Consider the following 24,820-nt stretch of genomic DNA (forward strand, 5'->3'; position numbering starts at 1 on the left):
CTCATTTTTATCTTTCAAAATAATTTCTGTTCTGCGGTGCAAATTGGATAGACCACAGTCTAGCAAATTTTTTTTTATACTAAAACTTTAGCCAATGTTCATCATTTTAACATATACACACACACATGCAGAGCTCTCGCACGCAAAAGGTAGTTCCCAGCACCAATGATTCGTCACAGGCTGGCCATTTCCTGTGGTCGATCATGAGCTGGTCCCTCCCATGCACACGAGGACAGCACATTCTTATTCTATTTATTTATCTTCTAGAAGCAAGTTGCATTTCTTTACCACTTGATTTCCCAACTTCCTTTCTACTCCATACTTTTTCTTCCACTTCGGCATATATTGCATACAATTAAGAAATCTACTCGCCATGTACTTCTCATCTCCGTCAAGAGGTAGAGATTTACCGTTTTTATTTCCCATCTTAATTCTAGCAATTTTAGGTTTTACAATCTCTTTGTCTCAAAAATATTATTATTATTATTATTACTATTATTACTTATTTATTTCTTTGAGGATCCTCAATGCAGGTTTAAATTGACCTTTCAACAAATTACTAGCCTGTATTATTGCCGTGGATCAATGCTAGAACTGCTATTTAGTCAATTTATCCTACCAGCCACACTCTCAATTACACAAACTCCAGCGCTTTGTATTTTTCTCATGGCTCGGACAAACCAAAGCCGTATCTCATAGCTCGGACAAACCAAAGCCGAATCTCATAGCTCGGACAAACCAAAGCCGAATCTCATAGCTCGGACAAACCAAAGCCGAATCTTATAGCTCGGACAAACCAAAGCCGTATCTCATAGCTCGGACAAACCAAAGCCGTATCTCATAGCTCGGACAAACCAAAGCCGAATCTCACGTGCACCTGTGTTTTTTTTTTTTTTTTTTTTTTTTATACGCGTTTCACAACAACACAATCACACAACTTCAGGCCTTTAACTTACTTGTCCCCTGGTTCGTTGCACTGCCGGGTCCCGTCAATCCACCTCTGTCAGACGAAGGCAGACCTAAGATGCTGGCCCAGCGAAGAATTTCCTTCCCAGGTCTTTCTTTACCAGGTCCGGCTAATGGACGCTGGCCCGTCGACGGTGTACAGCGCGTCGTCCTCCGTCAGCCAGATGATGGGTATGAGGGATCCCGGGTTTCGGCACCAAAACGTTAGAGATTTGCTCACTCCAACTTATTTTGCAAGAACCACACGGGAGACAAGCAAGTTCTTTTAGACACCTGCAGGTGGAGAGATCACTCGCTACAGGAATGAAATCTAAAAGTCTCCTTCCTGCAAGGGCATATTTATTAGGAGGAACAGAGTGGGGGTGAGAGTGGACAGGTTTGGTGTACCCCCGGCCTCTGATAAGATCAGAGCAGGGGGTGTTTTACACTGTTGTGGGAAACAGAACAACTTTGATTGCTTCCCCTGCAGCTGGTCAATCAAGCAGAGGAAGCAACCACTTCATCTTACTCTGCATTGTGAGGGCAAGACAAGATTGATTTAATCATTATAGTTTACATTCCAACATAATCCTACGATAAAGATAACCTGGAAAACCCTAACAGAGTTAATTTAACTCGGGTGGTTAGATTACGGACGAATCTCCGAACCCGGCTAAAACAAACCCGTTACCGGGAAGCCGGGGGCACCTTAATGCAAGAGGTGTGTTTGACAGGTCATATGCAAAAGTTTCATTCATATGTAAAATAAATTTCAAGATTTTCCTTTATAAATCATTGGCTGTTCAGATCAGCAATATCAGTTAAACATATCATATAGCGGACAGAGACAAAGATAATTGAAAAGTGAAATGAAGTTCATGGGAGTTACAGATTTGTCAAGAAGAATGGTCCAATATACCTTCAACCAGAATCCACACTCTCATTGGAAGCTTTAGGAAGTATCTCGAGCAGTGGTTCTTAACCTTGTTGGCGGTACCAAACCCCACCAGTTTCATATCAAAGTCAAAGTCAAAGTCAGCTTTATTGTCAATTTCTCCACATGCCAAAGACACACAAAGAAACCGAAATTTCGTTCCCCCCTATCCCACGGTGACAAGACATGGCCCACAACAGACAAACAAGTGAACAAGTATAACAAAAGCGTGCTGAATAAATAATGAATAAATAACAACAAATAAATAAATAAAAAAGAGGAGCAAAAAAAAAAAAAAAAAAAGGAGCAAGTGCGCGTACAGCAGACATTCCAGAAAATAGCGCAACAGTGCCGCACGCTACGCAGAAGGGGGTAGCGAGTTCAGGGCCCTAACAGCCTGGAGTAAGAAGCTGTTGGCGAGTCTGGTGGTGCGGGAGCGCAGGCAGAACGTCAAACAAAGAGTGAGCCGGGTGACTCACATCTCTCGCAATCGAGGTTGCCTTGCGGGTGAGATGGGAGGTGTAAATGTCCTTCAGGGAGGGGAGTGAAGCACCAATAATCTTACCAGCCGTATTCACTATGCGCTGCAGGGCCTTCAAGTTCTGTTCAGTGCAGTTACCACCCCAGATAGCGATGCAACTGGTGAGGACGCTCTCAATGGTGCCACGGTAGAATGTAGACACGACTGCCTGAGGAGCACATGCACGCCTGAGCAAGTACAGGCGGCGCTGAGCTTTCTTTTCCAGTGACGAGGTGTTTGCGGACCAGGAGAGGTCCTCACTGATGTGCACCCCCAGGAACTTGGTGCAGCTCACCCTCTCCACCACAGCACCGTCGATGATCAGCGGCAGGCGGCGCTGAGCTTTCTTGCAATGCAATGCATGATAGGCATGTTTTTGCCGATATATTATTTTTACTTTATTTTTTATGGTTTGTTATGGTTGCTGCCATCACCACTAGATGGCGACGAAGACAAAGGAGGTGAACAAAGGCGTGGGGGTAGGGGCAATGAAGGGTAGAAAAAGAAGCAAAGCATGGTGATAGTGTCTCTTAATCTATGTTTTACTTAATTTATAATGCTTTGGTTTTGTAATGACCAAAGGTACTTTTTAAACAGTTCTACGAATCCTGTTTCATCCACTGAGTGTGTATGTGTGCCACACGTTTTTAGCAATTAAGCCCGTGACTGAAGATGGCGTGTGCGGTAAAGACGTCGGCCCGGCAACTTGTACAGTTCATACCTACCTGGAAGGGGAGACACCATGATCAAGAAGGTGGTTCACCCAAAGTGAGGCTCAGCCATTACACTCTGGTTGTGCTGACCTCTGCAAATTCCCCTACTGTGGGAATCTCAACTGCATTATTTCTGGTAGTGGGGGACTGTGTTCGCGCTCTCCTCTGGTCTTTCTGATGAAAACAAAAATTAAGCGCAGTAGTACGCACATGGAGTTGAAGTCTGCGATGCTGTGACACACTGAACGCTTTTGATTATGTAATTAACTGTACTCTGGAACTGTGTGTCAGGGTTTTCCAGATTATCCTTATCGTATGATTATGTTGGAATGCAGCCTGTAATAAATAACGTAGCTAGAATAGCTTTATGCTTATGTTGGAATGCAACCTGTGATAAATAACCTAGCTTGTCCCATCCTACACAAAGTCGTAAAACACCCTTTGCTATGTTTTGACTAGTGGTCAAGGGCTTTCTCTATTCAGTCCACTCTTACCCCCACCCTGTTTCTCTTAATAAAAATGCTCTTGCAGGAGCCGTGAGTCAGACCTCCATTCGAACATCGCTGTACGCACAGCGACAAATGGACTCTCCACCTGCAGGTGTCTAAAAGGACTTACTCGTCTCCCGTGTGGTTCTTGCAAAATAAGTTGGAGTGAGCGAATCTCTAACACTGTGCATTTGCTCGCTAAACTGTATTCACCAAATTAGTAAATGCAAAATAATATGTAATTACCACGTTCCTGACTCGTCATATGATATGAACGTGTCAAAACCTTTTTGTCGGCTGTAGGTCTGTCTTTTTAAGAATTCGCCGGATTGTTTTTCCTCATACATCACAAGTATGGATTTCTAGAGAACAACTTTTACTTTCTAAAGTAAAATGACAGAAATATTTTCAAATGTCAAATATCAAACGCCACCAACGCAGTGGAGGTGAATTACACTCCAAACCATGCCAGCAACGTCAAAAGCCTCAATTATTTGCGACACAAGCGAGACATAGAGCATTTCTGAAGTTTGAAAAACCATTTGAGAAATTACGATCGTATTTTGTTTCCTGATTTGTGTTGAATAAAGTTATGAAATTACAAATTTTCAAATAAAACACAGGGATGGGATCATTTCCCGTTCTCTCAGACCAAAAGTACACGTACCAAGACATACAACTGTTTTTACCTTCAATAATCAAAATAGACGCCCAATATAATTGAAAGAACGAGCGCCGTCAGTGTTCGATCAGATACCTACAATCCTGTGCGCCAACAATGTTTAAAGTAAGTGAGACATTAATGAACACAAAATACTCGTTTAAACATTCTATTTTGCTTGAGTCCTTGTAAGTATAGTAAATCCATCAACTTCTATTGTTTGTATGTTGCTGCAATTTGAGTGTGAGACCGCCTGTGAATTTAGTGAGACCAGCAGTGGGATGGCCCGTTTTGACTCAGATTTTCAGATACTCGTTCCTCTTCAGATCGAATAAATCTTTCGCCTTTTACTAAAGATTTCTGTGGAGAGGAACAATAAGAGTATATCATTTCCGTGGAGAGGAACAATAAGAGTATATCTCAATTTGTTGATGCTCTGTGAAAGCAGAGCGTTCTTTCTCTTTTTGCAACGGATAGCCGCCTATATCATACTCCGTGCAACAATCATACGTTCGCATAATTCATACCGGCACATATGTGAACATGTTCACATAAACAGAGAAATTATGCCGAGAATTATGGAGACAGCTTCCTGGACCTAGTCTACTCGGCGCAAAAGGGAGCTTTCAAAGCCACCCCCCTCCCCCATCTGGGGCTTTCTGACCATCTCACCGTTTTGCTTTTGCCCGCATACAGACAATTGGTAAAGGCATCCAGGCCGGTTCGGAGGCGGGTTCGGGTGTGGCCTGAGGGTGCCTCCAATGCACTTCGTGACTGCTTCGACACCACTGACTGGGACTTGTTTAAGCAGGCAGCCACCTACAACGATTGGACGGACATAGAGGAGTATACTGACTCTGTTACCTCTTACATCACGAAGTGCATCGATGATGTGACTTGCTCGAAATCCGTTGTCACTCGCGCGAACTGGAAGCCGTGGCTGACGGGGGCTGTCCTCAGACTGTTGAGGGCCAGGGACAAGGCTTTCAGAGCGGGGGACGAGGCTGGCTTGAGGACAGCGAGGGCCGACCTGTCCCGAGGCATCAAAGAAGCGAAGAAGGCGTTCTCGTGCAAGGTCTCCACCCACTTCAAGGACAGCAAGGACGCACGTAGCCTTTGGCGGGGCATTCAGACCGTCACGGACTACAAGCCCGCGCCGAGGAGCTGTGAGGGCGACGTCCGTCTGCTGAACGATCTGAACCGCTTCTTTGCTCGCTTCGACGCCCAGAACAGCACTTGCCCGCTGAAGACCACTCCCCCCCCACACAAGCAGCCTCTGCGCCTCTCTGCCGACAGTGTGAGGAGGGCGCTTGCCGCTATTGATACCCGTAAGGCGGCGGGCCCTGACAACATCCCGGGTCGAGCGCTGAAGGACTGCGCTGGGGAGCTGTCGGGTGTCTTCACGGACATCTTTCACGTTTCCCTGCAGCAGCCAATCGTCCCTTCGTGTTTCAAGGCTGCCACCATCGTTCCTGTGCCGAAGAAACCTGCACCGTCCTGCTTCAATGACTACCGCCCCGTGGCACTGACGCCCATCATCATGAAGTGCTTTGAGCGGCTTGTCATGGAGCACATCAAGTCCGTTCTTCCCCCCACCATTGACCCTTTCCAGTTTGCGTACCGTGCCAAGCGGTCCTCTGAGGATGCCATCTGCTCTGCTCTCCACTCGGCCCTCACCCACCTGGAGAGAAAGGACTCATATGTGAGGTTGCTGTTTGTGGACTTCAGCTCTGCCTTCAACACCATTGTGCCGCAGCGACTCATCTGCAAACTCGACGAGCTGGGCCTCAGTACCTCCCTCTGCAACTGCTACTGGACTTCCTCTGTCAGAGGCCTCAGGTGGTGCGTGTTGGCGACAAAATCTCCGCCAGCATCACGCTGAGCACGGGGGCCCCCCAGGGCTGCGTGCTCAGTCCATTGCTCTTCACCCTGCTGACGCATGACTGCACTGCGACCTACAGCGACAACCGCATAGTGAAGTTTGCTGACGACACGACTCTGGTGGGTCTCATCACGAAGGGCGACGAGACTCGGTACAGGTCGGAAGTTGACCTTCTGACCACGTGGTGCAGGGACAACAACCTCCTGCTGAACGTCAATAAGACCAAGTAAATCATTGTTGACTTCCGGAAGGGTCACACAACACACCTGCCGCTGATCATCGACGGTGCTGTGGTGGAGAGGGTGAGCTGCACCAAATTCCTGGGGGTGCACATCAGTGAGGACCTCTCCTGGTCCGCAAACACCTCGTCACTGGAAAAGAAAGCTCAGCGCCGCCTGTACTTCCTGCGGAAGCTCAGGCGTGCATGTGCTCCTCAGGCAGTCGTGTCTACATTCTACCGTGGCACCATTGAGAGCGTCCTCACCAGTTTCATCGCTGTCTGGGGTGGTAACTGCACTGAACAGAACTTGAAGGCCCTGCAGCGCATAGTGAATACGGCTGGTAAGATTATTGGTGCTTCGCTCCCCTCCCTGAAGGACATTTACACCTCCCATCTCACCCGCAAGGCAACCTCGATTGCGAGAGATGTGAGTCACCCGGCTCACTCTTTGTTTGACGTTCTGCCTGCGCTCCCGCACCACCAGACTCGCCAACAGCTTCTTTCTCCAGGCTGTTAGGGCCCTGAACTCGCGGCACTGTTGCGCTATTTTCTGGAATGTCTGCTGTACGCGCACTTGCTCCTTTTTTTTTTTTTGCTCCTCTTATTTATTTATTTATTTGTTGTCATTTATTCATTATTTATTCAGCACGCTTTTGTTATACTTGTTCACTTGTTTGTCTGTTGTGGGCCATGTCTTGTCACCGTGGGATAGGGGGGAACGAAATTTTGGTTTCTTTGTGTGTCTTTGGCATGTGGAGAAATTGACAATAAAGCTGACTTTGACTTTGACTTTGATATGAAACTGGTGGGGTTTGGTACCGCCAACAAGGTTAAGAACCACTGCTCGAGATACTTCCTAAAGCTTCCAATGAGAGTGTGGATTCTGGTTGAAGGTATATTGGACCATTCTTCTTGACAAATCTGTAACTCCCATGAACTTCATTTCACTTTTCAATTATCTTTGTCTCTGTCCGCTATATGATATGTTTAACTGATATTGCTGATCTGAACAGCCAATGATTTATAAAGGAAAATCTTGAAATTTATTTTACATACGAATGAAACTTTTGCATATGACCGTATGTGACCAAAGGTTTGAGGTCCAACCGAGACTTGAGCTGGGATCACTGGTTTCAGAGTCCAGAGTGTTCAAAGCAGGCTAAATTAACACAATTAGGACAAATTTATTAAAATCAATTCGGACTCACTTACCTACCTTAGATACCTACCTTGGATACTTACCTCAAATTGGTACCACGCCTCTGGTCCCCGGACCACGCCCACCTAAAAAATTAGAAAAGACAAAAATCAAAAAAATATATACGTAAATACTTACCTGAATAATCCATATACCTGTAGTAAGAAAAATGAGAAACAAAAAATTAAAAAACAAAAATAAAAAACAAAACAAAAAACAAAACAATGAAATATTCAAAATCATAATTCACAATATCAAATCGTAATTGGAACACATTCATTGAGGCTAAAACCAATTTTATTTCCAAAAAAGAAAAAGTCAGAAACAAAAACTAAAATTTGAAATTAGAAACTCTAACCAAACAGAGACTATAAAAGGATGCGCAGCGCAAAAGACGCTCAGTGCGTGGAGAGAGAACAAAGAGAAAACAACTCAGCAGCAATTACAAACAGTAGATTTCAGCATCAATTTTATTTTTTGTTTGTTTGTGTGCCAGACCTGAGGAAGGCCCTAGCGGCCGAAACGTTGTCAAGGCACGCATACATTATATATTGGCCAAACAAAATCTAACAAAAGAAATTTTATTAAAAACTACTTCATTAAAAACAACCATATTAAAAACAATTTTGTTTGATAAAAACAAGTTTATTACATATATAACAAAGGCGAATTCCAGCCATGTAGCAAGGTTGGACCACGGTCCACTATGGCCGACGCCGCCGCTTTGCTCGTCAGAACCCTGGGCTGGACGCTGGGAGGTGTTCCGGACGGATGGACCGTGCTTTTGCCCCTGCTTCCAACAGGAAGGGGGGCTCCTACTGCAATCAGAACCCTGGGCTGGACGCTGGGAGGTGTGCCGGACGGATGGACCGTGCTTTTGCCCCTGCTTCCAACAGGAAGGGGGGCTCCTACTGCAATCCTGACCCTACCCCCAACCCTAAACCTAAACCTAACCCTAACCCCAACCCCAACCCTAACCCCAACCCTTACCCCAATCCCAGTCCCTTTTTACGTCCCACCAGGAACAGAACTTCCAACAAGTAGGACAATTAACATAATTAGGACAAATTGGTTTTACTTTATTCAGACCCACTTACATCTAATACCTACCTGGATACTTACCTCCAATTGGAACCACGCGTCTGGTCCCCGGACCACGCCCACCTGAAAAAAGCAGAAAAAAATTGACAAAACGGAATAAAACAAAAATATAAACAAAAGTCACCAAATGTTCTCAATAATATAATTACAAATTTGCAAAAACCCAATATATAATCCACCTACCTATGTACTACTTACCTGTAGTTTGGACCGCAATCCGAGATCCTAGACCACGTCTATTTGAAAAACAAAAAACATCAAAAAACATGAAAAAAAAACAATTAAAAAACATTAAAAAACAAAATTAGTATGTTTACATTTCTATAATACCAATTCCAAGTTGACCAAATTATAATTATTTTGTTCAAACCTAATATGAAGGCTAGTTTAATTATGAAAATTAATTGAAAAATGAAAATATAAGCTAAAACACGTTACATTTCTAAAACGAAATTTCGAAAAACAAAAAAGATTTAAAACTTCAACCGAGCTGAGGGTATAAAAGGAATCCGCAAGGCAAAGGGCCTTTAGTGCGAATTTGGACTGCAAGCAAGACACATTGTTGCACCTTACAAAACAAAAATAGTTTTTCATATAATACCTGATGTCAGGTGTGCCAGACCTGATGAAGGCTTTAGATAGCCGAAACGTTGTCAGGGCACACATTGCATATTGGCCAGAATAAATCAAAAAAGAAACTTTATTTAAAAAAAAAACAACTTTATTAAATATATGACAAAGGCAAATTCTGGATCCACAGCCATGGATCAGGGTTGGACGACGGTCCACTATGGCCGACGCCACCGCGTTGCCCGCCGGAACCGTGAGCTGGGGGCTGATTGGAATCCCGGATGGATGGACCGTGCTTTTGCCTTTCCCTCCTCTAGGAGGGGGGGCTCCCACCGTAACCCTAACCCTAACCCTAACCCTAACCTGACCCCATTTCCCGATAAGACAAAAACATCAACCTGCAAGTTAAAATTTGAAAATAAACGAGTCAAAATTTGAACGTAAACACAAATTTGAACAATAATTGCAAATAAGCACTATTTGAGACCAAAAGCAGTTAAAAGTAAATACTTACCTCAAATAAAACCACAATACTCACCCAAAACAAAAAAATGTGCATACCTATCAAATTTGAATGTAAACAATTGCAAATAAGCATTATTTGGGACAAAAAAGCAAAAAAAGCAGTTAAAAGTAAATACTTACCTTAATTAAAACCATAATACTTACCCAAAACAAAAATATACTTACCTATTACGGAGATCACAAATCCACGCCCAATCGGTGCCTGCAAGAAAACAAGTTACTATGCTAAAGAAACAAGCGCAAATCGCTGGCTCCGCCCACTTGGAGGAGTGTATATAAGCACCGTTCGGAGCAGGAGCTCTCAGTCTCGATGCGGCCGTGGAGGAGGAAGCAGCTCCCCATGTGATGAAACTAAACTAAATTTAGATGCAATTCCTGTGTGCCAGACCTGAAGAAGGCACAAAAGATGCCGAAACGTTGTCGATGGCCACACAGATGAACAAAATTTAGCGCAAAATGACGCTGGTACAAAACCAATTGGAAACAAATAGTAATTTACCCACGCTCTACCCAGATAGGAGAGCGCATGGATGCCGCACAGACCAAGATGCTCTCGCTCCACCCAGATAGGGGAGTCGATGAATTAGGTGCGAGGTACGAATATTTAGTTGAACGCAAGCGCAGCTGTCAATCTTACATGCCAAATCGAGACTCACTTATTAATTATATAAAAAAGGCGACCGGATAGGTAAAGTGCAATCAAAAACAAACATACAATAAGCACAAACACGTGTTCAAGGTCAAAAACGATCTTTATTAAGCCCTAATTAGTCCTGGCCAGCATGGCGGGCGCGGCTGCAAGGGGCAGGATGCTCTGGAGCTGGTTGTGGGGTGCGGGCCAGGATGGTAGGACCGTGCCTTTGTTCTTCTCCTTCGGGGGAGGAACTCTTTACCTAATCCTAACTCGCCTGTGCCACCTCCAGTGCGCCACCCCCCACGTTTCCGGTTTCCATCGAGCTCCTGTTACGTCTGTGTGCTGTCCCCTAAACTGGTCCTATCCCAGCCCTAATCCTAACCTACCCCCCATCCTAACCTAACCCCTAACCCTAACCCTAACCTTAACCCTAACCCTAACCTGACCCCATTTCCCGATAAGAAAAAAACGTCAACCTGCGGGTTAAAATTTGAAAATAAACAAGTCAAAATTTGAACGCAAACACAAATTTGAACAATAAATGCAAATAAGCACTATTTGAGACCAAAAGGCAGTTAAAAGTAAATACTTACCTCAAATAAAACCACAATACTCACCCAAAACAAAAAAATGTGCATACCTATCAAATTTGAATGTAAACAATTGCAAATAAGCATTATTTGGGACAAAAAAAGCAAAAAAAACAGTTAAAAGTAAATACTTATCTTAATTAAAACCATAATACTTACCCAAAACAAAAATATACTTACCTATTCCAGAGATCACAAATCCACGCCCAATCGGTGCCTGCAAGAAAACAAGTTACTATGCTAAAGAAACAAGCGCAAATCGCTGGCTCCGCCCACTTGGAGGAGTGTATATAAACACCGTTCGGAGCAGGAGCTCTCAGTCTCGATGCGGCCGTGGAGGAGGAAACAGCTCCCCATGTGATGAAACTAAACTAAATTGAGATGCAATTCCTGTGTGCCAGACCTGAAGAAGGCACAAAAGATGCCGAAACGTTGTCGATGGCCACACAGATGAACAAAATTTAGCGCAAAATGACGCCGGTACAAACCAATTGGAAACAAATAGTAATTTACCCACGCTCTACCCAGATAGGAGAGCGCATGGATGCCGCACAGAGCAAGATGCTCTCGCTCCACCCAGATAGGGGAGTCGATGAATTAGGTGCGAGGTTCGAATATTTAGTTGAACGCAAGCGCAGCTGTCAATCTTACATGCCAAATCGAGACTCACTTATTAATTATATAACAAAGGCGACCGGATAGGTAAAGTGCAATCAAAAACAAACATACAATAAGCACAAATACGTTTTCAAGGTCAAAAACGATCTTTATTAAGCCCTAATTAGTCCTGGCCAGCATGGCGGGCGCGGCCGCAACGGGCAGGATGCTCTGGAGCTGGTTGTGGGGTGCGGGCCAGGATGGTAGGACCGTGCCTTTGTTCCTCTCCTTCGGGGGAGGAACTCTTTACCTAATCCTAACTCGCCTGTGCCACCTCCAGTGCGCCCCCCCCCCCACGTTTCTGGTTTCCATCGAGCTCCTGTTACGTCTGTGTGCTGTCCCCTAAACTGGTCCTATCCCAGCCCTAATCCTAACCGATCCCCCATCCTAACCTAACCCCTAACCCTAACCCTAACCCTAACACTAACCTGACCCCATTTCCCGATAAGACAAAAACGTCAGCCTGCAAGTTAAAATTTGAAAATAAACAAGTCAAAATTTGAACGTAAACACAAATTTGAACAATAATTGCAAATAAGCACTATTTGAGACCAAAAGGCAGTTAAAAGTAAATACTTACCGCAAATAAAACAACAATACTCACCCAAAACAAAAAAAAAAAATGTGCATACCTATCAAATTTGAATGTAAACAATTGCAAATGAGCATTATTTGGGACAAAAAAAGCAAAAGAAGCAGTTAAAAGTAAATACTTACCTTAATTAAAACCATAATACTTACCCAAAACAAAAATATACTTACCTATTCCGGAGATCACAAATCCACGCCCAATCGGTGCCTGCAAGAAACCAAGTTACTATGCTAAAGAAACAAGCGCAAATCGCTGGCTCCGCCCACTTGGAGGAGTGTATATAAACACCGTTCGGAGCAGGAGCTCTCAGTCTCGATGCGGCCGTGGAGGAGGAAGCAGCTCCCCATGTGATGAAACTAAACTAAATTTAGATGCAATTCCTGTGTGCCAGACCTGAAGAAGGCACAAAAGATTCCGTAACGTTGTCGATGGCCACACAGATGAACAAAATTTAGCGCAAAATGACGCCGGTACAAAACCAATTGGAAACAAATAGTAATTTACCCACGCTCGACCCAGATAGGAGAGCGCATGGATGCCGCACAGAGCAAGATGCTCTCGCTCCATCCAGATAGGGGAGTCGATGAATTAGGTGCGAGGTACGAATATTTAGTTAAACGCAAGCGCAGCTGACAATCTTACATGCCAAATCGAGACTCACTTAATAATTATATAACAAAGGCGACCAGATAGGTAAAGTGCAATCAAAAACAAACATATAATAAGCACAAACACGTGTTCAAGGTCAAACACGATCTTTATTAAGCCCTAATTAGTCCTGGCCAGCATGGCGGGCGCGGCCGCAATGGGTAGGATGCTCTGGAGCTGGTTGTGGGGTGCGGGCCAGGATGGTAGGACCGTGCCTTTGTTCCTCTCCTTCGGGGGAGGAACTCTTTCAAGATGGCGGCGCGTGCACACGCAGCGGCCACTCTCTGTCCCGTCGGTACGGTGATTTGTTCGTCTAATGAGTGTTCGTCCGACAGTCTTGTGTGTTCGTCTCGTCCGTGCTACAAGTACAGCAGGCAGGTTCTGCTTGACATCGGCAGAAGTGGGTTTTGCGGCGTTCTGGACTTTGAAGCGTCGATATTAAAGGCGCTCGGACTGCTACGTCCTGAAACGTCGCCGACCTCACCCGCTATTCCTCCCCCGGTTGGGAGCCGTCGGAAACGGTGTGCGAGGAGGCAGAAGAGGGGCAAGCGCGGAGGCGTCCGGGCCAGGCTGGCGGCCAACCCAGCGCGACCGGCGGTGCCCTCCATTCTTCTGGCGAATGTTCGATCGCTGGGCAACAAAATGGATTACGTTCGCCTGCTGAGGTCTACGAACCGGACGGTGCGGAACTGCTGTGTGCTCGTGTTCACCGAGACCTGGTTGAGTGACAACATTCCGGACTCTGCAGTGCACCTGGAGCGGCTAGCGTGCTATCGGGCGGACCGTGCCATTGTACGAGGGGGAAAGTCGCGTGGAGGTGGAATATGCGTCTACATCCGAGAAGAATGGTGCCGGGACTCTGTGGTGGTATGTAAGCACTGCTCGCCGCTTGTGGAGTTTGTGATCATTAAGTGCCGTCCTTTTTATCTGCCGAGGGAATTTACCGCGATTCTGCTAGTCGGGGTATACATCCCGCCTTCCAACATCGAAGGAGACAGGATCGCGGCGCTTGGTGAACTGTACCAGGCTGTCAGTGAACAGCAAACAGCGCACCCTGACGGTTTCACCATCTTCGCTGGAGACTTCAATCATGCCAACCTGAAGTCTGTTTTCCCGAGGCTTCACCAGCATGTTCCTTTTCCGACACGTGGCGACAGCTTCCTGGACCTAGTCTACTCGGCGCAAAAGGGAGCTTTCAAAGCCACCCCCCTCCCCCATCTGGGGCTTTCTGACCATCTCACCGTTTTGCTTTTGCCCGCATACAGACAAATTGGTAAAGGCATCCAGGCCGGTTCGGAGGCAGGTTCGAGTGTGGCCTGAGGGTGCCTCCGATGCACTTCGTGACTGCTTCGACACCACTGACTGGGACTTGTTTAAGCAGGCAGCCACCTACAACGATTGGACGGACATAGAGGAGTATACTGACTCTGTTACCTCTTACATCACGAAGTGCATCGATGATGTGACTTGCTCGAAATCCGTCGTCACTCGCGCGAACTGGAAGCCGTGGCTGACGGGGGCTGTCCTCAGACTGTTGAGGGCCAGAGACAAGGCTTTCAGAGCGGGGGATGAGGCTGGCTTGAGGACAGCGAGGGCCGACCTGTCCCGAGGCATCAAAGAAGCGAAGAAGGCGTTCTTGTGCAAGGTCTCCACCCACTTCAAGGACAGCAAGGACGCACGTAGCCTTTGGCGGGGCATTCAGACCATCACGGACTACAAGCCCGCGCCGAGGAGCTGTGAGGGCGACGTCCGTCTGCTGAACGATCTGAACCGCTTCTTTGCTCGCTTCGACGCCCAGAACAGCACTTGCCCGCTGAAGACCACTCCCCCCCCACACGAGCAGCCCCTGCGCCTCTCTGCCGACGGTGTGAGGAGGGTGCTTGCCGCTATTGACACCCGTAAGGCGGCGGGCCCTGACAACATCCCGGGTCGAGCGCTGAAGGACTGCGCTGGGGAGCTGTCGGGTGTCTTCACGGACATCTTTAACGTTTCCCTGCAGCAGGCCATCGTCCCCTCGTGTTTCAAGGCTGCCACCATCGTTCCTGTGCCGAAGAAACCTGCACCGTCCTGCTTCAATGACTACCGCCCTGTGGCACTGACGCCCATCATCATGAAGTGCTTTGAGCGGCTGGTCATGGAGCACATCAAGTCCGTTCTCCCCCCCACCATTGACCCTTTCCAGTTTGCGTACCGTGCCAAGCGGTCCTCTGAGGATGCCATCTGCTCTGCCCTCCACTCGGCCCTCACCCATCTGGAGAGAAAGGACTCATATGTGAGGTTGCTGTTTGTGGACTTCAGCTCTGCCTTCAACACCATTGTGCCGCAGCGACTCATCTGCAAACTCGACGAGCTTGGCCTCAGTACCTCCCTCTGCAACTGGATACTGGACTTCCTCTGTCAGAGGCCTCAGGTGGTGCGTGTTGGCGACAAAATCTCCGCCAGCATCACGCTGAGCACGGGGGCCCCCCAGGGCTGCGTGCTCAGTCCATTACTCTTCACCCTGCTGACGCATGACTGCACTGCGACCTACAGCGACAACCGCAAAGTGAAGTTTGCTGACGACACGACTCTGGTGGGTCTCATCACAAAGGGCGACGAGACTCGGTACAGGTCGGAGGTTGACCTTCTGACCACGTGGTGCAGGGACAACAACCTCCTGCTGAACGTTAATAAGACCAAGGAAATCATTGTTGACTTCCGGAAGGGTCACACAACACACCTGCCGTTGATCATCGATGGTGCTGTGGTGGAGAGGGTGAGCTGCACCAAGTTCCTGGGGGTGCACATCAGTGAGGACCTCTCCTGGTCCGCAAACACCTCGTCACTGGCAAAGAAAGCTCAGCGCCGCCTGTACTTCCTGCGGAAGCTCAGGCGTGCATGTGCTCCTCAGGCAGTCCTGTCTACATTCTACCGTGGCACTATTGAGAGCGTCATCACCAGTTGCATCGCTGTCTGGGGTGGTAACTGCACTGAACAGAACTTGAAGGCCCTGCATCGCATAGTGAATACGGCTGGTAAGATTATTGGTGCTTCGCTCCCCTCCCTGAAGGACATTTACACCTCCCATCTCGCCCGTAAGGCAACCTCGATTGCCAGAGATGTGAGTCACCCGGCTCACTCTTTGTTTGACCTTCTGCCCTCTGGGAAGAGGTACAGGAGCCTGCGCTCCCGCACCACCAGACTTGCCAACAGCTTCTTTCCCCAGGCTGTTAGGGCCCTGGACTCGCTACCCCCCTCTGCGTAGCGTGTGGCACTGTTGCGCTATTTTCGGGAATGTCTGCTGTACGCGCACTTGCTGCTTTTTTTTCTGCTCCTCTTATTTATTTATTTATTGTTGTGTTATTTATTCATTATTTATTCAGCACGCTTTTGTTATACTTGTTACTTGTTTGTCTGTTGTGAGCCATGTCTTGTCACCGTGGGACAGGGGGGAACGAAATTTCGGTTTCTTTGTGTGTCTTTGGCATGTGGAGAAATTGACAATAAAGCTGACTTTGACTTTGACTTTACCTAATCCTAACTCGCCTGTGACACCTCCAGTGCGCCCCCCCCACGTTTCCCGTTTCCATCGAGCTCCTGTTACGTCTGTGTGCTGTCCCCTAAACTGGTCCTATCCCAGCCCTAATACTAACCTATCCCCCAACCTAACCTAACCCCTAACCCTAACCCTAATCCTAACCCTAAACCTAAACCTAAACCTAACCCTAACCCTAAAACTAACCCTAACCCTAACCCTAGCCCTAACCCTAACCCTAACCCGACCCCATTTCCCGATAAGACAAAAACGTCAACCTGCAAGTTAAAATTTGAAAATAAACAAGTCAAAATTTGAACGTAAACACAAATTTGAACAATAATTACAAATAAGCACTATTTGAGACCAAAAGGCAGTTAAAAGTAAATACAAATAAAACCAAAATACTCACCCAAAACAAAAAAATGTGCATACCTATCAAATTTGAATATAAACAATTGCAAATAACCATTATTTGGGACAAAAAAAGCAAAAAAAGCAGTTAAAAGTAAACACTTACCTTAATTAAAACCATAATACTTACCCAAAACAAAAATATACTTACCTATTCCGGAGATCACAAATCCACGCCCAATCGGTGCCTGCAAGAAAACAAGTTACTATGCTAAAGAAACAAGCGCAAATAGCTGGCTCCGCCCACTTCGAGGAGTGTACATAAGCACCGTTCGGAGTAGGAGCTCTCAGTCTCGATGCGGCCGTGGAGGAGGAAGCAGCTCCCCATGTGATGAAACTAATCTAAATTTAGATGCAATTCCTGTGTGCCAGACCTGAAGAAGGCACAAAAGATGCCGAAATGTTGTCGATGGCCACACAGATGAACAAAATTTAGCGCAAAATGACGCCGGTACAAAACCAATTGGAAACAAATAGTAATTTACCCACGCTCTACCCAGATAGGAGAGCGCATGGATGCCGCACAGAGCAAGATGCTCTCGCTCCACCCAGATAGGGGAGTTGATGAAATAGGTGCGAGGTACGAATATTTAGTTGAACGCAAGCGCAGCTGACAATCTTACATGCCAAATCGAGACTCACTTATTAATTATATAACAAAGGCGACCGGATAGGTAAAGTGCAATCAAAAACAAACATACAATAAGCACAAACACGTGTTCAAGGTCAAAAACGATCTTTATTAAGCCCTAATTAGTCCTGGCCAGCATGGCGGGTGCGGCCGCAACGGGCAGGATGCCTGGGGTGCGGGCCAGGATGGTAGGACCGTGCCTTTGTTCCTCTCCTTCGGGGGAGGAACTCTTTACCTAATCCTAACTCGCCTGTGCCACCTCCAGTGCCCCCCCCCCCCACGTTTCCGGTTTCCATCGAGCTCCTGTTACGTCTGTGTGCTGTCCCCTAAACTGGTCCTATCCCAGCCCTAATCCTAACCTATCCCCCATCATAACCTAACCCCTAACCCTAACCCTAATCCTAACCCTAAACCTAACCCTAACCCTAACCTGACCCCATTTCCCGATAAGACAAAAACGTCAACCTGCAAGTTAAAATTTGAAAATAAACAAGTCAAAATTTGAACGTAAACACAAATTTGAACAATAATTGCAAATAAGCACTATTTGAGACCAAAAGGCAGTTAAAAGTAAATACCTCAAATAAAACCACAATTCAACATTCAAGATTCAAGAGTTTTTTATTCGCCATGTTTGAGCGTGCCAAACAAGGAATTTGAATTCGGTAAATCATAGCCTCTGTTCAACATTTAGGTGACTAACAACAACACTCAGCACATGTGAAGAACGAAAGATATTCTCAAACATCCCCTGATCTTAAACTCCCAAGAGGGCAAGGAAAAACTCAAAACTCCAGCTAGGGGAAATGAGAAACCTTGAGAAAAGACCAGAGATGGGAGGGTCCCTCTTCTAGGATGACCAGGCTGCAATGGATGCAGAGAGGACACATAGTACAAACAGTGTAAACAAAAAAGGTGTGGAAAGCAGGATGTTATTGCACAGTAATGACTCTGAGACTCTAAGAGTGGTGTGAGTTCATCAGAGCGACAGCCTGGGGGAAGAAGCTGTCTCTGTGTCTGCTGGTTTTAGTGTACAGAGCTCTATAACGGCGTCCGGAGGGGAGTAGTTCAAACAGGCTGCAACCTGGGTGCGAAGGGTCTGTTGAGATGTTACTTGCACGTTTCCTGGTCCTGGACAGGTACAAGTCTTGGATAGATGGGAGGTTGATTCCAATTATCTTTTCTGCAGTCCTTACTGTCCGTTGCAGTCTGTGCTTGTCTTGTTTGGAGGCCGATCCAAACCAGACAATGATGGAGGTGCAGAAGACAGACTGGATGATGGCAGTGTAGAAGGTCTTCAGCAGCTCCCGCGGCAGGTTGAACTTCTTGAGCTGTCTCAGGAAGTACAGCCTCTGCTGGGCCTTCTTCCGGACAGAGTCTATGTGGCCGGTCCATTTCAGGTCCCGAGAGATTGTGGTTCCCAGGAAGTTGAAGGTGTCTGATGAGAGAATAGTATTACTGCGGATAGTGAGGGGTGAAAGTGGTGAAGGGCCTCGCCTGAAGTCCACTGTCATCTCCACGGTCTTGAGCGGGTTCATGTCCAGGTGGTTTTGGCTGCACCAGTGGACCAGCCGCTCCACCTCCTGTCTGTACGCAGTCTCATCACCGTTCTGGATCAGTCCGATGAGAGTGGTGTTGTCTGCATACTTCAGGAGCTTCACAGAAGAGTCACTTGCGGAGAAATCATTGGTGTAGAGGGAGAAGAGCAGTGGGGAGAGGATGCACCCCTGAGGGGCTCCAGTGTTGGTGGTCAGAGTGTCAGATGTGATGCTCCCCAGCCTCACACGCTGTCTCCTGTTGGTCAGGAAGCTGGTGATCCACTGACAGGTGGAGGCAGGCACCGCGAGCTGGATGAGCTTCTGTTGGAGGACGTCAGGAGCGATGGTGTTGAACGCCGAGCTGAAGTCCACAAACAGGATCCTGGCGTACTTTCCTGGGGTGTCCAGGTGTTGCAGGATGTAGTGCAGTCCCATGTTGACCGCATCATCCACCAACCTGTTTGCCCGGTACGCAAACTGGAGGGGGTCCAGCAGGGGGCCCGTGACATCCTTCAGGTGCAGCTGGCGCCCGCCTTTGCACGGATCTTCAATCGTTCCCTGGAGCTGTGTGAGGTGCCCGCGTGCTTCAAGAGCTCCACCATCGTTCCAGTGGGCAAGAAGCCCGCCATCACAGGTCTGAATGACTATAGACCTGTTGCACTGACATCTGTGGTCATGAAATCTTTCGAGAGGTTAGTGCTGAACCACAAATCCACGCCCAATCGGTGCCTGCAAGAAAACAAGTTACTATGCTAAAGAAACAAGCGCAAATCGCTGGCTCCGCCCACTTGGAGGAGTGTATATAAGCACCGTTCGGAGCAGGAGCTCTCAGTCTCGATGCGGCCGTGGAGGAGGAAGCAGCTCCCCATGTGATGAAACTAAACTAAATTTAGATGCAATTCCTGTGTGCCAGACCTGAAGAAGGCACAAAAGATGCCGAAACGTTGTCGATGGCCACACAGATGAACAAAATTTAGCGCAAAATGACGCCGGTACAAAACCAATTGGAAACAAATACTAATTTACCCACGCTCTACCCAGATAGGAGAGCGCATGGATGCCGCACAGAGCAAGATGCTCTCGCTCCACCCAGATAGGGGAGTCGATGAATTAGGTGCGAGGTACGAATATTTAGTTGAACGCAAGCGCAGCTGTCAATCTTACATGCCAAATCGAGACTCACTTATTAATTATATAACAAAGGCGACCGGATAGGTAAAGTGCAATCAAAAACAAGCATACAATAAGCACAAACACGTGTTCAAGGTCAAAAACGATCTTTATTAAGCCCTAATTAGTCCTGGCCAGCATGGCGGGTGCGGCCGCAACGGGCAGGGTGCTCTGGAGCTGGTTGTGGGGTGCGGGCCAGGATGGTAGGACCGTGCCTTTGTTCCTCTCCTTCGGGGGAGGAACTCTTTACCTAATCCTAACTCGCCTGTGCCACCTCCAGTGCGCCCCCCCACGTTTCCGGTTTCCATCGAGCTCCTGTTACGTCTGTGTGCTGTCCCCTAAACTGGTCCTATCCCAGCCCTAATACTAACCTATCCCCCATCCTAACTTAACCCCTAACCCTAACCCCAATCCTAACCCTAACCCTAACCCTAACCCTAACCCTAACCTGACCCCATTTCCCGATAAGACAAAAACGTCAACCTGCAAGTTAAAATTTGAAAATAAACAAGTCAAAATTTGAACGTAAACACAAATTTGAACAATAATTGCAAATAAGCACTATTTGAGACCAAAAGGCAGTTAAAAGTAAATACTTACCTCAAATAAAACCACAATACTCACCCAAAACAAAAAAAATGTGCATACCTATCAAATTTGAATGTAAACAATTGCAAATAAGCATTATTTGGGAGAAAAAAAAAGCAAAAAAAGCAGTTAAAAGTAAACACTTGCCTTAATTAAAACCATAATACTTACCCAAAACAAAAATATACTTACCTATTCCGGAGATCACAAATCCACGCCCAATCGGTGCCTGCAAGAAAACAAGTTACTATGCTAAAGAAACAAGCGCAAATTGCTGGCTCCGCCCACTTGGAGGAGTGTATATAAGCACCGTTCGGAGCAGGAGCTCTCAGTCTCGATGCGGCCGTGGAGGAGGAAGCAGCTCCCCATGGGATGAAACTAAACTAAATTTAGATGCAATTCCTGTGTGCCAGACCTGAAGAAGGCACAAAAGATGCCGAAACGTTGTCGATGGCCACACAGATGAACAAAATTTAGCGCAAAATGACGCCGGTACAAAACCAATTGGAAACAAATACTAATTTACCCACGCTCTACCCAGATAGGAGAGCGCATGGATGCCGCACAGAGCAAGATGCTCTCGCTCCACCCAGATAGGGGAGTCGATGAATTAGGTGTGAGGTATGAATATTTAGTTGAACGCAAGCGCAGCTGTCAATCTTACATGCCAAATCGAGACTCACTTATTAATTATATAACAAAGGCGACCGGATAGGTAAAGTGCATTCAAAAACAAATATACAATAAGCACAAAAACGTGTTCAAGGTCAAAAACGATCTTTATTAAGCCCTAATTAGTCCTGGCCAGCATGGCGGGCGCGGCCGCAACGGGCAGGATGCTCTGGAGCTGGTTGTGGGGTGCGGGCCAGGATGGTAGGACCGTGCCTTTGTTCCTCTCCTTCGAGGGGGGAACTCTTTACCTAATCCTAACTAGCCTGTGCCACCTCCAGTGAGCCCCCCCCCGCACGTTTCCGGTTTCCATCGATCTCCTGTTACGTCTGTGTGCTGTCCCCTAAACTGGTTCTATCCCAGCCCTAATCCTAACCTATCCCCCATCCTAACCTAACCCCTAACCCTAACCCTAATCCTAACCCTAAACCTAACCCTAACCCTAACCCTAACCCTAACCCTAACCCTAACCTTAACCCTAACCCTAACCTGACCCCATTTCCCGATAAGACAAAAACGTCAACCTGCAAGTTAAATTTTGAAAATAAACAAGTCAAAATTTGAACGTAAACACAAATTTGAACAATAATTGCAAATAAGCACTATTTGAGACCAAAAGGCAGTTAAAAGTAAATACCTCAAATAAAACCACAATACTCACCTAAAACAAAAAAATGTGCATACCTATCAAATTTGAATGTAAACAATTGCAAATAAGCATTATTTGGGACAAAAACAGCAAAAAAAGCAGTTAAAAGTAAATACTTACCTTAATTAAAACCATAATACTTACCCAAAACAAAAATATACTTACCTATTCCGGAGATCACAAATCCACCCCCAATCGGTGCCTGCAAGAAAACAAGTTACTATGCTAAAGAAACAAGCGCAAATCGCTGGCTCCGCCCACTTGGAGGAGTGTACATAAGCACCGTTCGGAACAGGAGCTCTCAGTCTCGATGCGGCCGTGGAGGAGGAAGCAGCTCCACATGTGATGAAACTAAACTAAATTTAGATGCAAATCCTGTGTGCCAGACCTGAAGAAGGCACAAAAGATGCCGAAACGTTGTCGATGGCCACACAGATGAACAAAATTTAGCGCAAAATGACGCCGGTACAAAACCAATTGGAAATAAATAGTAATTTACCCACGCTCTGCCCAGATAGGAGAGCGTATGGATGCCGCACGGAGCAAGATGCTCTCGCTCCACCCAGATAGGGGAGTCGATGAAATAGGTGCGAGGTACGAATATTTAGTTGAACGCAAGCGCAGCTGTCAATCTTACATGCCAAATCGAGACTCACTTATTAATTATATATCAAAGGCGACCGGATAGGTAAAGTGCAATCAAAAACAAACATACAATAAGCACAAACACGTGTTCAAGGTCAAAAACGATCTTTATTAAGCCCTAATTAGTCCTGGCCAGCATGGCGGGCGCGGCCGCAACGGGCAAGATGCTCTGGAGCTGGTTGTGGGGTGCGGGCCAGGATGGTAGGACCGTGCCTTTGTTCCTCTCCTTCGGGGGAGGAACTCTTTACCTAATCAAAAACAAACAACAATTACAACACAAATACTTGTTTATTAAGCCCAATTTGGCCTGACCAGCATGGCTGGCGCAGCCACGACGGACAGGCAGCTCTGGGGCTGGTTGTGGGACGTGGGCGTGGATGGTAGGACCGTGCCTTTGCTCCTCTCCTTCGGGGGAGGAACTCCTTACATGATCCTAACTCGCCTGTGCCACCTCCACTGCCCCCCACGTTTCCAGTTTCCATTGAGCTCCTGTTACGTCTGTGCGCTGTCCCCTAAACCAATCCTACCCTAACCCTAACCTAACCCCAAACCCTAATCCTAACCCTAACCCCAACCCTAACCCTAATCCAAATCCCTCCCTGACTCCCAATATGAAAAAAATCTCAACCTGTAAGTCAAAAATTGGAAATTAAGAAGTCAAAAATTTGAACATAAACACAAAATTGAATATAAACTAAAAAGTGGTTGGAAGTAAATATTTACACTATCAAAGAAACAATACTTACCTGATACAAACCTGAAACAAGGAAACACACAGTTATACTTACCTATGCCGAGATCACATATTCAAGCCCAATCGGTGCCTGCAAGAAAAGAAACAGAAATACACAAGAGCGAAAACAACAAGTTAATAAGCTAAAATAAGTAGATGGGAAATTATCCTTAACGAAACGCAAATTGCTGACATGAAACTATATAAGGACCGCTCAAAGCAGGAAACTCAGTCTCAATGCGGCCATGAAGGAGGAAACAGCTCCACATGCAATAAAACTAAATTTAGCTGCAATTCCCGTGTGCCAGACCTGAGGAAGGCACAAAAGATGCCGAAACACGGAGGAAATAAAAGAGAGCGCAAACTAGCGCCGACAGGAAAACATTTAGACGCAAAATTATAATTTACCCACGCTCTACCCAGATAGGAGAGCGCATGGATGCCGCACAGAGCAAGATGCTCTCGCTCCACCCAGATAGGGGAGTTGATGAATTAAGTGCGAGGTACGACTAATTTGAACGCAAGTACAGCTGTCAATCTATCATGCCAAGTCGAAACTCATTTATTACTTATATAAAAAAGGCGACCGGATAGGCAAAGTAAAATCAAAAACAAACAACAATTACAACACAAATACTTGTTTAATAAGCCCAATTTGGCCTGACCAGCATGGCTGGCGCAGCCACGACGGACAGGGTGCTCTGGGGCTGGTTGTGGGACGTGGGCGTGGTTGGTAGGACCATGCCTTTGCTCCTCTCCTTCAGGGGAGGAACTCCTTACATAACCCTAACCCTAACCCTAACCCTAACCCTAACCCTAACCTCTCCCCGCGGATTTGAATTCCGGCGGAAGTTCCGCCCATCGACGTCACGTCTGTCACGTGACCACAACGTGGCAGATGTCATATAGCAACCGCTGTTTTGTTTAGTAGATTTACAGTTGTTATGCATTGACATAATGCTGTGCACTCCAAATAGATTTAAATAAATTAAATAATTCTTCTGCCCACTCCCTTTTAAACAAGTTAACTCTCCCCGCGGATTTGAATTCCGGCGGAAGTTCCGCCCATCGACGTCACGTCTGTCACGTGACCACAACGTGGCAGATGACATATAGCAACCGCTGTTGTGTTTAGTAGATTTACAGTTGTTATGCATTGACATAATGGTGTGCACTCAAAATAGATTTAAATAAATTAAATATTTCTTCTGCCCACTCCCTTTTAAACAAGTTAACTCTGCCCACGGATTTTAATTTCGGCAGAAGTTCCGCCCATTGACGTCTTGTCTGCGTCACGTGACCACGACGTAGCGACGTCATATAGTAACCGCTGTTTTGATCAGCAGACTTAGTTATTACGCGTTGACATAATGGCGCACTGGTTAGTGTTA

The 24,820-nt window shown here is 46.5% G+C and overlaps 1 long non-coding RNA gene, 1 other non-coding gene and 1 pseudogene across 2 annotated transcripts; 2 read left to right on the forward strand and 1 right to left on the reverse strand.

Annotated features, from left to right (window-relative positions):
• The first annotated feature begins 3,116 nt into the window (after positions 1-3,116).
• Positions 3,117-3,280, forward strand: LOC125993225 (U1 spliceosomal RNA). Its single transcript, XR_007490068.1, has one exon. It is a non-coding gene; the product is annotated as a U1 spliceosomal RNA (small nuclear RNA).
• Positions 3,281-4,569: 1,289 nt separating this feature from the next.
• Positions 4,570-4,713, forward strand: LOC125993239 (U5 spliceosomal RNA; annotated as a pseudogene).
• Positions 4,714-7,380: 2,667 nt separating this feature from the next.
• On the reverse strand, positions 7,381-9,320 carry LOC137839936 (uncharacterized). The gene is made up of 2 exons (XR_011086337.1): positions 8,861-9,320; positions 7,381-8,725 (listed from the first exon to the last, which is right to left on the reverse strand). It is a non-coding gene; the product is annotated as an uncharacterized lncRNA (long non-coding RNA).
• Positions 9,321-24,820: the final 15,500 nt, after the last annotated feature.

Source organism: Syngnathus scovelli, unplaced genomic scaffold (genome assembly GCF_024217435.2).
Source record: "Syngnathus scovelli strain Florida unplaced genomic scaffold, RoL_Ssco_1.2 HiC_scaffold_27, whole genome shotgun sequence".
NCBI lineage: Eukaryota > Metazoa > Chordata > Actinopteri > Syngnathiformes > Syngnathidae > Syngnathus > Syngnathus scovelli.